Below are 9702 nucleotides of genomic sequence, written 5' to 3' on the forward strand. Positions count from 1 at the left end.
AGGAAACTTGAAAATTAGACACATGACTCACTGCTCCTAAAATTTACTTTTGAATTGTTTACTTGTTACTTTTTATGAGATCTGTAACTAATAACAATACACGTGCGACGAGTTCGCTTATCATTTACAAACAAAGCAATTAATGAGTTTATTTTTGGTTAACGTACGAAGCCATTTCAAACTGCGATAATTGAATTTATTGAATTCGACAAATTGCCAGCCAAAAAAAAATTAACCGTAATTACGTTATCCMTGAGAGTCTATAATGTTATAACTATTAGAACCGTCACAAATGGTACGTTTTTCAAATTCACAATTAAAAATAACAAACATGGAATTGTACTGAAAGATAAACTTTGAAGATAACAATTCGTCGCTTATCTGCTTGCTCTTTAGGTTCACTTTGCACGGTTTACCAACCTCGAAAAGAGTTTATTTCACTATGAGGAAGCAAATGCTCCAATAATTATTTTATCGTGTACATTATTGTAATACATATTCCACAAATACCTCCACAGCATCTGTTTTTCATACATAATGAAACCCTAAACAAGAACAAAAATTAAAAAAATAATAATACACCTATCAAATTTGGTGTGTATCGTGAGACAATATTATCAATAGTAAGTATGTGAAAAAATACATAATAACGGAGGAAATTTACGTTGTAAATTTTTAATAAAAAACAATAAGTGTGGAACGAGTTACACCTACGAAAGTTATTATCACGTGCTGACAATACCAGGTGAACAGAAAGTTGTATAAAATTTAAAAAAAAATGTCAAATAACAAGTAATTTGGCAAAATATTTTGTTCATTCTATTGCAATTTTAAGAGTAAAAATCGATATCAAGGAGTTGTCAAAAAACACTCAAGAAATTCAATTCATTCAATTTCAGTTTATATTTCCAATTTTTMTTTAAGTAAAAATCGGTGTTTCATTTATTTTATTCCCGAAGGAATAACTCAAAAACAAAGCAAAATTTCATTCTCAAAACACTTCATTTTTTTATGGCACTTTAATTTTTATTAAATGTTATTTTCTGATTTAAAAAATGCTTTTATAATTTTGTATAAGATAAAATTTAAATTATTCCATTTTGCATATTAATGCGCCACACTGCAGCACAATCGATTGAGAATTCTGATGGCTGTGTTGAAGGCGTTTATTTATTTACTTTAAAATACCACATGTATATAAACCTCATTTTTTAAAACTTGCTGCCCCCCAAAACATAAATAATTTATTATACCGAAGTGTGTTTATTGTAAATTTACACCAATGACAATTTTATTAAAACGACATTTACGTCATCGAAAAATTAGTATTTATTATTCGTTCCAKAATCAGAAGAACACCACCTGTTGAAATAAATTACGAAATAAAGAATCACAAGGTTATGGTCTCTTTTGTTTTGACAATTTTGCCATCAAATACGTATTTACCTCGAAAACAATAACTGTATAATTTCTTATGTCCTGATGATTCTTAATAAGCAAAATTAACCATGACCCAAATCTTCAATTCTGGCAAAATCTGGAACTCTCGCTTGGTGTCAATATTTGCACTTGATAACAACTTTTCAACAAAATTTTGCAAGTCGTGTTTGCACTGAAATAGGCATACCAATTCCACCAAGTGTTTCTTTAATTGGTTCAAAGTACAAACGGAATCATATGAGAAAACATATTAAACGGAGCCGTCATGTCTGACGCGAAACTAAAAACTCAAATACTATCTGTGTCCAATAATTAGAACATTACTAAGACCACACACGACAATCAACAGAAATAGTCAAAAGTGGTATTTATAGAATTTTTAGAAATATGTAATTAGCGAAAACTCTTAAAGTCAACGACACTATTCGAAATGAGACGTAACGAAACGCTTCCGTTAATAATACAAAAAATAAAATGTTTGATACTTTTCTTGGAAAAACCATGACATAAATTGCAAGATATAAGTTACGACTAAAGGTCAATAGTTGATTGTTCTAAGTATCGTTATAGATTAAAATCTCCGACTTGGAAAATCACTAGAAAGGAAATGAAGTATAAATAAATGCAACATCAAAAATAAATTTGATGGAAACCAAAAAATCATGAAATGTTAAAAAATTATATTAGTCAATTTCTATTATTAGAAATTGATAAAAGTGATTGATTGATGTCTACATATCAGGAAATAACTTTTTAATAAGATTTTTAAATTATAACAAAGGTTGTAACTTTTCAATAATTGCTTTTAATGAAGTTAATCACAATCGTAACAAGCACTCCTTCACTCCACCCAAAATTCTAAATTCTCTTTGCGACAACTCCTAGGAAATGATGTCATATCATCTCTCTACAGGATACAATCGAAAAACAAATTTTTCTGTATGGTTTTGACATCATAATTTGAAATTTCCCTGGTGTGATTAGTTCCTCTGTCAACAACTTGTCAAATAAATTTATTTATGACATGGAAACCATGGTGACCACAACTTTATGAGTAATTTATGTCAAACAACATGTTTTAGGTTAAGACGGTATTAAAATAATAGGATATTTTAAAATTATGTGCCAATTACGTTTGTAATTTTTATTTTACAAAACCCTTGAGTATTTTATATTGCAAGCTGTATAAATTATCATATTGGGCAATTCTTCCACCTGTGCAGGCAACAAAATATCCACAATTAAATACACAACTAAGGAGAGTAAAAAATCACTGTTACGCCACTGTCGATGATTTATTCATGATTTTCTCTAATAACAGCCGTTCTTTGGCACATGACCTTCGAAAAACAGGATATTTAACCGACTATCTTTTATGTTGGGTGTTGGGAGATAAGAAAAGTAAAATTAAATGCAATAAAAAATAAAATATTTACACAGCACATGGCACCTTCTGAAAACATAAAAATCTATTTTTCGTTCGTTCAACTGTTACCTAAATTAGTTTCAGTCATACAAGGCGTAAAATTACTCGTTTACTTTCACTTCAAGGCTTCTGTAATTAGCAAATTTTCGTTCCAATTTTAATTATTATTATGTCATCTCTGTAGCAACTGTCATTACCGTCAAAACTGACGTGAGTTCATCGAAACTGCAGAGGGCGGAAATTTTACCTTACTGGCAGTAAGTAGCAAATCCGATTAAAGCGAAATAGATTTTCCAAACCATGAAATGACTTTGATAAGGAGAAAAAAATCAGAAAAAATCCACGTAAAAAATCACAAACACTAAAAAAACCGTACAGTCGATGCCGCACATCCAAAATCCACCTAAAATTGCACTTTGTTTACTTTTTCAAAGGCAAAAAATCGCACTATTTGAATGGGGGCGACCGCAATCACACGTGTAAAACACCATTTCGCCATACACAAATGCAGTTCGCGCTCATAAGGCAAACCGGTGACTAAGAAATAAGCAAAGGCAGTCATCGCTTGATCGCGAGAAAACGAGAGTCATTTGTTAATACCAGCTGATGACGCAGGCGGCGCGCTCAGCTGATCGTTGCCAACAGAAAAATGAAATGTTACCAAGTTCATGGGAGTATTGGGAGTTATTAGGCGGGAGAACGAAGGACGATCCGAAATCAGTGTCGAATTTTACAGATGTTCCACCGTAAACGAACCAACCAATAATAGAGCAATGGGGGCACGTGACGGTCAAAGTCATCCCACGAAAATGCCATTTTCATAAATACAAAAGAACTTAGAGTTTTCCACTTTGAAAAAATCACACATTTCACACTAAATATTTTGATTGTTTTAACGCGGTATAATTCTTATTGTAGAAAAGTTTGGCTTTGAATATTGAGGCAACAAAATTCTGCATGACTTGTATTTAAAGCAATTGATTGAATATTCAAAAAGTGAAACCTATCGATGACTAGAAAAAATTCTAAGAGTTTGAATACATAATGCACTACAAATACAGCATGAGTCATTCATTACCTATATAATAGAAACCTTAACCGATTTTTAGACACAWCCCAAAATACATTCAGATCCCACTACCGGCACTACCTATCTGTTAATGGATGTACTATTAGCAATTTTTCAAAGAAATAAACATAGATATCTGTGATAGCTCTGAAAGTTTTTACCAATTGGCATCCTACGATATACTTTTTACGGTACGTATTCAGCTCCAGCATATTTGTAGCATWCTCCGTATGTCAAGATCATGTCATTTCAGTACATCTTGAATTATAAAATAAAGTGGAATTGATGACACTGTCAAATTTAATGACAAACATATCAACAACTACCTACTTTGTAATGTCATATTAACAACTTTCAATACGATGGTTCGTTCACAATTAAACTTTCATGGCTTGCTTTGATGCCCCATTATAACTCTATTTATAACATTATAATTAAAAATTTTGTTAGAGAAAACAGCATTTAGATACATAATTCAGTTTCGATAAAAATTAATTGTTTCCATAAAATCTATGTGACTGCAATTTTTATAATACAAATTGCTATAATTGTGATGTCAGCACCAATTAAAATTTTCACTAGCAATAACAATTAACTTTCGCAAATACCTCAAACCACAGATACGCCAAGTTATCATTCAAGATACCGCAACCCATAAAACTTTTATATCTTTCTAAATTTAATTTCTTGAATTTGTGTTAATTCGTCAAACAGTAAAGCACTGTAAACAATAAACACATCTCTTATCTTATTCCATTTCAAATTCACAAAAAATAACCAATGCAAGCAACATTACGTAAATATTTGTTCAAAAAATAGACCGAAATACCGATTAGCTAATCTCTCTTTGTTTTGTTGTTGCAATAAAGAAAATGTGTTACAAGAATGTTTCAATTGCTTGGTCGGTTTATAGATGGCGATAGTATGTACAAATWCCGYGTACGTTTCTGCCCGAGCTATCATAATATRCCACTTGAGGGAAGCTTTCGYCAGCTTTGCGCAGTGGCAGTATCGTAACCGATGAGGTAAACCCGAGGTGCGATTATTGCTAGTTGAAAACTTTAACCAATACCCCGCCATGTGCACGTGAAATACCGTGCGCTAAGGCAATTTTTGGAAGCCTCTACGGGGGCTTATTATTCAATTAAAGCATAATTCTAGGACTTACAGAGTCGCTATCCTCCAGGCTGAAGTCCCATGACGGAGCGGGCGATGCACATCGGCTTCCACTGTTCAAGGTTTGGGATAACAGAGTTTGGTTCGGGGAGGTGTCGTCGTCCAAGGCATGATCTTCAGGTATGCTAGCGAAGGGTTGAGGAACTCTATGCCTTGGGACAGGGGAGACCGAACCGGTAGACCCCTCGATGACAGGGGGGCCACCGGACACAACCGTCACATTGAAACGACGTACGGGGGTCGCACCCCCACTTGCTGAAAAAAAATCTTAATTAGCTTTAAAATTTGGCAGACGGAGTGACTGGCCAAGAATAATTTTGTTTGTTACAAGTTGAGACACCTGGGATTTGAATTTGGACTGGTGACAAAGATAATAAGTACATTCATGAAGCATTTGTGTTTATTGTTGTGCAAGTAAATATGAGGAATTACACGTGGATGTTTTGGTTTTCTTCCCATGTTTTTGTAATGACAGGTACATTTTTACTAATGATGGAATTGTACACGTGGCTTGAATATACAGMGTGTTTCACATGATTTTACGACGCTTGCGCCTGTAAGATGCAATCAATAATACATATTCCGATACGAACTCGATTACAAATTTTGAAAAATTGGATAAATAATCTTCTCTAGTTTGTTCACCCTTTCAAAAATTACGTTTTTAACTTTTTAGTTAGTTAGTGATTAAAATAAATAAACTTGAATCAAAGTCATGCCGTCTCTTGATAGATCAAATAATAATTGTTTCTGAAAAATTACAGTTTATGACTATTAATGAAACAGTGACTAGTTTGACACTACTGTCATGGGTTTCCAAAAATTAAATAATTACATGTGTTTTTTTTGCATCCAGTGTTTTGTGTATTTGTGCGTACATTAGGCGCAAGCCTCGTAAAGTTGTATGAAACACTCTGTATGTATCGTTTTTTTAGGCAGAGAAGAAAAATTAATCGTTCTGCTCCGAACTAGAATGRTAATAAAGTGTTTTAATTTGATAACATGTATATTTTCCTACAAGCAATCGTTAAGGAATTAAACATTAAACTGAGTGCGAAAGGTGCCTAATTCAGTTGTAATAACATGTATACTACTAATARAGCTTACAGAATGGTTGAAGTTTTTCTTCTAAACTTCTAATATAGATACGTAAAGATGATTACTTTCGGACATACTACATATCGACTCTCCCAACGAAAACTATAGTAACTCATAAAAATTAGTTTTTGAGTACGATGGCTTATGTAGGGCCCAAAATACAAAAACAATTAGAAAAAAWTTCTTTGAAGAAACAATATATTATTATTATTATATTACATATTACCAAAACTTAGACCTTAGCAATTTTCAGTAATATTAAACAGTTCCTTGATTTTTTATTAATAATCAAAGATTCAATGCAATTTTTCTCGAAGCTGTAATTTTTGAGTTACTATAGTTTTCGTTGGAATTGTCGATATATAGGACGTTTTCAAATTCGCTCCCTAGAGAAAAGTTCCAAGTAAGATAAGATACCAGGAACATGAAGAAAAATGTTTAAAAAATTCTACCTCTCAAAAGATGTTGATATTTAATTTTTGACATTTGACCTTTTTTATGTCTATTTTTAATGTTACCGATGATCTTGTACAGTTGGTTGCAATAAAAACGGAAAATTGAATTATCTTTAGATTTTGCTGTCAATTTAGTTGTCAATTTGTCATCTATCGCATTCAAATAATTTTCTCTGCAATGCCGCACTTAAATGCTGAGAGTATCAAATGCAAATCAAGATAATCAATTAGTTGAGTACAGTTGGAGACAAAATACTTTGGTCGTCACTTTTCTGACACTTTAATGTAATTCAAGCTTTAACGTTAAAATAAATGACAATTTCAAATTAATGACAGGTATTACATTTTCCTATCAAAAATATGTACATACAACTTGTCAACTATGATTGACAGTAGCTAAAAATAAGGTTAACAGTCCTAAAACATGCTTTACAATTTAATGTCACTCAAGTGACATTGACGACCAAAGTATTTTGTCTCCAATTGTACTTACGTGAAAACCCAATAAGTAGTGAGTACTACAGATTAACTGTCGGTTCTAACTTAACCATTTAGAATTAAACCATGTTCAAACTATGGATAAATATGAAAATCTGACATTTTTGCGCTTTGACATTTTCCGATTTTTTTGCAACCAAGAACCAAGTGTATATGTTTTTTTACAATTATTTTGTAAAGATACAAAAACTAACTAATTAAAGCTACAAATATAGCGTTGAACATATAGCTACAATTTAGGATACAGCTTCTTTGGTTTCCCTTCTAATAGCTTGCAGCAAAAAAAAACATGTAAAATTACTTTTCCAACAGAAACCAATAGGATCAAAGTGSCCATCAAATCCCCATAATTTCGAAATTCTTATAAATTCCATGTCCCTGGTATTATCTTAATTCACATTTTTCTTTAGAGTGTGTATAATACGTAACATTTTGTTCAAATATCATTTATCAAATTTACCGTAATTGCTTTTATCCACCTCGTAACCGAATAAAAAGAGAAACGAGTTAAGCTCTGAGCTTTCGACATAATCCAGTAATTGCGTAGCATACGCCATGTCCCAATTTTATTTTGCAATTTAGTATTAATTGTATTATTGATTCTTTGAAATTACGAAATACATACATTTGGTTGTTTAGAGCTTAAGTAAAGTAATAAACTAATAAATACATGTATTTTATCAACACATCGAATTTTAATTAAATTAAAAATCTAATGATAAGAGTTTTGACCGCAAAGAAACGTCAATCAAATTCGTAAAATGATAAATAAGTTTTGTTTCAGTTAATTAACTTATACACAAATATTTTTCAATTTGTGCTTCAAAAATTTTGTACCTAATTTAATTCCTCAGTATTGATTCTGTAATGATACCCTTGACACTCCGATTAAATTCCATTATCCATCACAGAAAAAATGAAAAATTCCTTGTACCTAGGACAAGTAAAGTTTTGGGGTTTCTCTCCCTGACCTTCGRTAACAAAGCATCGACCGGTCTTTGCGGAGCTCAAACGTTCCGGGAATCTCATTTTCCGCAATAACGAACTGAATTATAAATGTTTTACTGACAATCTTGTTTTTTCGCGATAAATAACTTAGCCAAAGTGCCGTAAAAGAACCTTGAGCTATAAAAATACTCTTCTAAAAGTAACATCACGTGGAACTCCCGTCAAAATCGTTGCAATAAAAGAGAAAAACAGGGAAAATTACCTTGTCGTGGCTGGCGACGCCACGAACTTTTGTGTGACGACGTTTTGGCAGATTTTAAGCCATAATCACAAATAAAACTTCACAAAAAACTCGGCGAGAAGGCATCGCACTGCGGGACAATTCATGCCGAGTTATCCCCACTTGCGCTTGCGGCACTTGCAACCACCCCCGTGACCGTGATTTTTGACTTTTTTAAAGCGATTAAAAGATGCAACTTATCGATTCAGTCCCTAAGCGGATACAAATCACTCCAAGTGTTTCAAGCTCGCTCGAAACAGATAAAACAAACAATTCTATTTGCGGAATTTATTAGAACTGTTCAAAACCGTCGACGACTACTTGAACTGTGACTACATTTAGAGCAAAAATTTTCCTCGTGTGGGGCCGAACGCGCTAAGTAACCATTTATCCCGCTGAAAATTTCCGCTGAAGACAAAAAGCTCCGTCAGGCATTACGTAAAAAGGCAGGTGCAAAAGAAGGCCATTCCGGTCATGTAAAACTCGCCACACATCGAATCGTATCAAGAGAATTTCCCGGTGCACTTGAAATTTTGATATTTTTCAGCGACCGGTGCTGAAAGTCAACTGTTCGGCAAATATTCAGCAATTACTGCGGATGGTGGCGCCTCACTTTCTAGGTCACGTAACTAAAGCGTCGCCAGCAGGACGTTGTCTGAATTTTTCCTGAAATTGATTGAAAAATGAGCTTCACTAGCATGACTTTTGTTTCAGGAACAAACACAAATTGTCAACCAAGTTGAAACACGTATTTTCAAACCTTCAACAAGTAAACTCACCAAGAGACTTCTCTATTAATAGGCGTCATGTGATAATCGAAGTGATTTACTTTTCTGTTCAACATATGCTCGACTATCATATCGTAAATATTTTTAGACATGTTTTTTCAGCTATTCTTACACCTTGTGGATTTTTATATTAAACTAACAAATTACCACATTTTTAATTACTTTTAAATAAGAGCCTTGAACTCAATGAATATAAAACYAGCTAACTTMGAAAAATTTCTGAAAAAATATTATAACGCAAACTGAAATTTTAATAAACCAATAAAACCTAAAATAACTATGATTTGCTTTCTTCCCATATGCTAAAAACGTATTTGCTATTAATGTAGAATGGAAATTTTTGAATTATATTCTGATACTGAACGTGACAGGTACTGGAAATATTAAATACTGTTTTGTTTACAAAATTATGCGTTTACACTAATTTAAAGTCTACTCAACCCAAGGAAATAAATGTTTAACGACATCATAATTAAATTATCACAATTATCTACTATATTGTTTATCGAAAAAATTAGTGGACA

The 9702-nt window shown here is 32.6% G+C and overlaps 1 protein-coding gene and 1 non-coding gene across 4 annotated transcripts in view; one reads left to right on the forward strand and one right to left on the reverse strand.

Annotated features, from left to right (window-relative positions):
- LOC123013724 (5'-AMP-activated protein kinase subunit gamma-2) overlaps positions 1–3414 on the reverse strand; it is a 45248-nt gene extending 41834 nt beyond the window's left edge. For 2 of the 3 annotated variants that reach the window (XM_044412453.1, XM_044412455.1), the window contains exon 1: positions 3114–3414. The gene's annotated coding sequence lies outside the window, so the exon portion shown is untranslated. The remainder of the gene's footprint in view (positions 1–3113) is intronic. The other variant, XM_044412452.1, reaches the window with a different exon arrangement.
- A 1512-nt stretch (positions 3415–4926) lies between these two features.
- LOC123014021 lies at positions 4927–5067 on the forward strand. Its single transcript, XR_006413298.1, has one exon. It is a non-coding gene; the product is annotated as a U4 spliceosomal RNA (small nuclear RNA).
- The last annotated feature ends 4635 nt before the right edge of the window (positions 5068–9702 follow it).

This window comes from Tribolium madens, unplaced genomic scaffold (genome assembly GCF_015345945.1).
Source record: "Tribolium madens isolate multiple individuals breed KSU strain unplaced genomic scaffold, Tmad_KSU_1.1 Scaffold_96;HRSCAF=242;Tcas5.2_LG5, whole genome shotgun sequence".
Lineage (NCBI taxonomy): Eukaryota > Metazoa > Arthropoda > Insecta > Coleoptera > Tenebrionidae > Tribolium > Tribolium madens.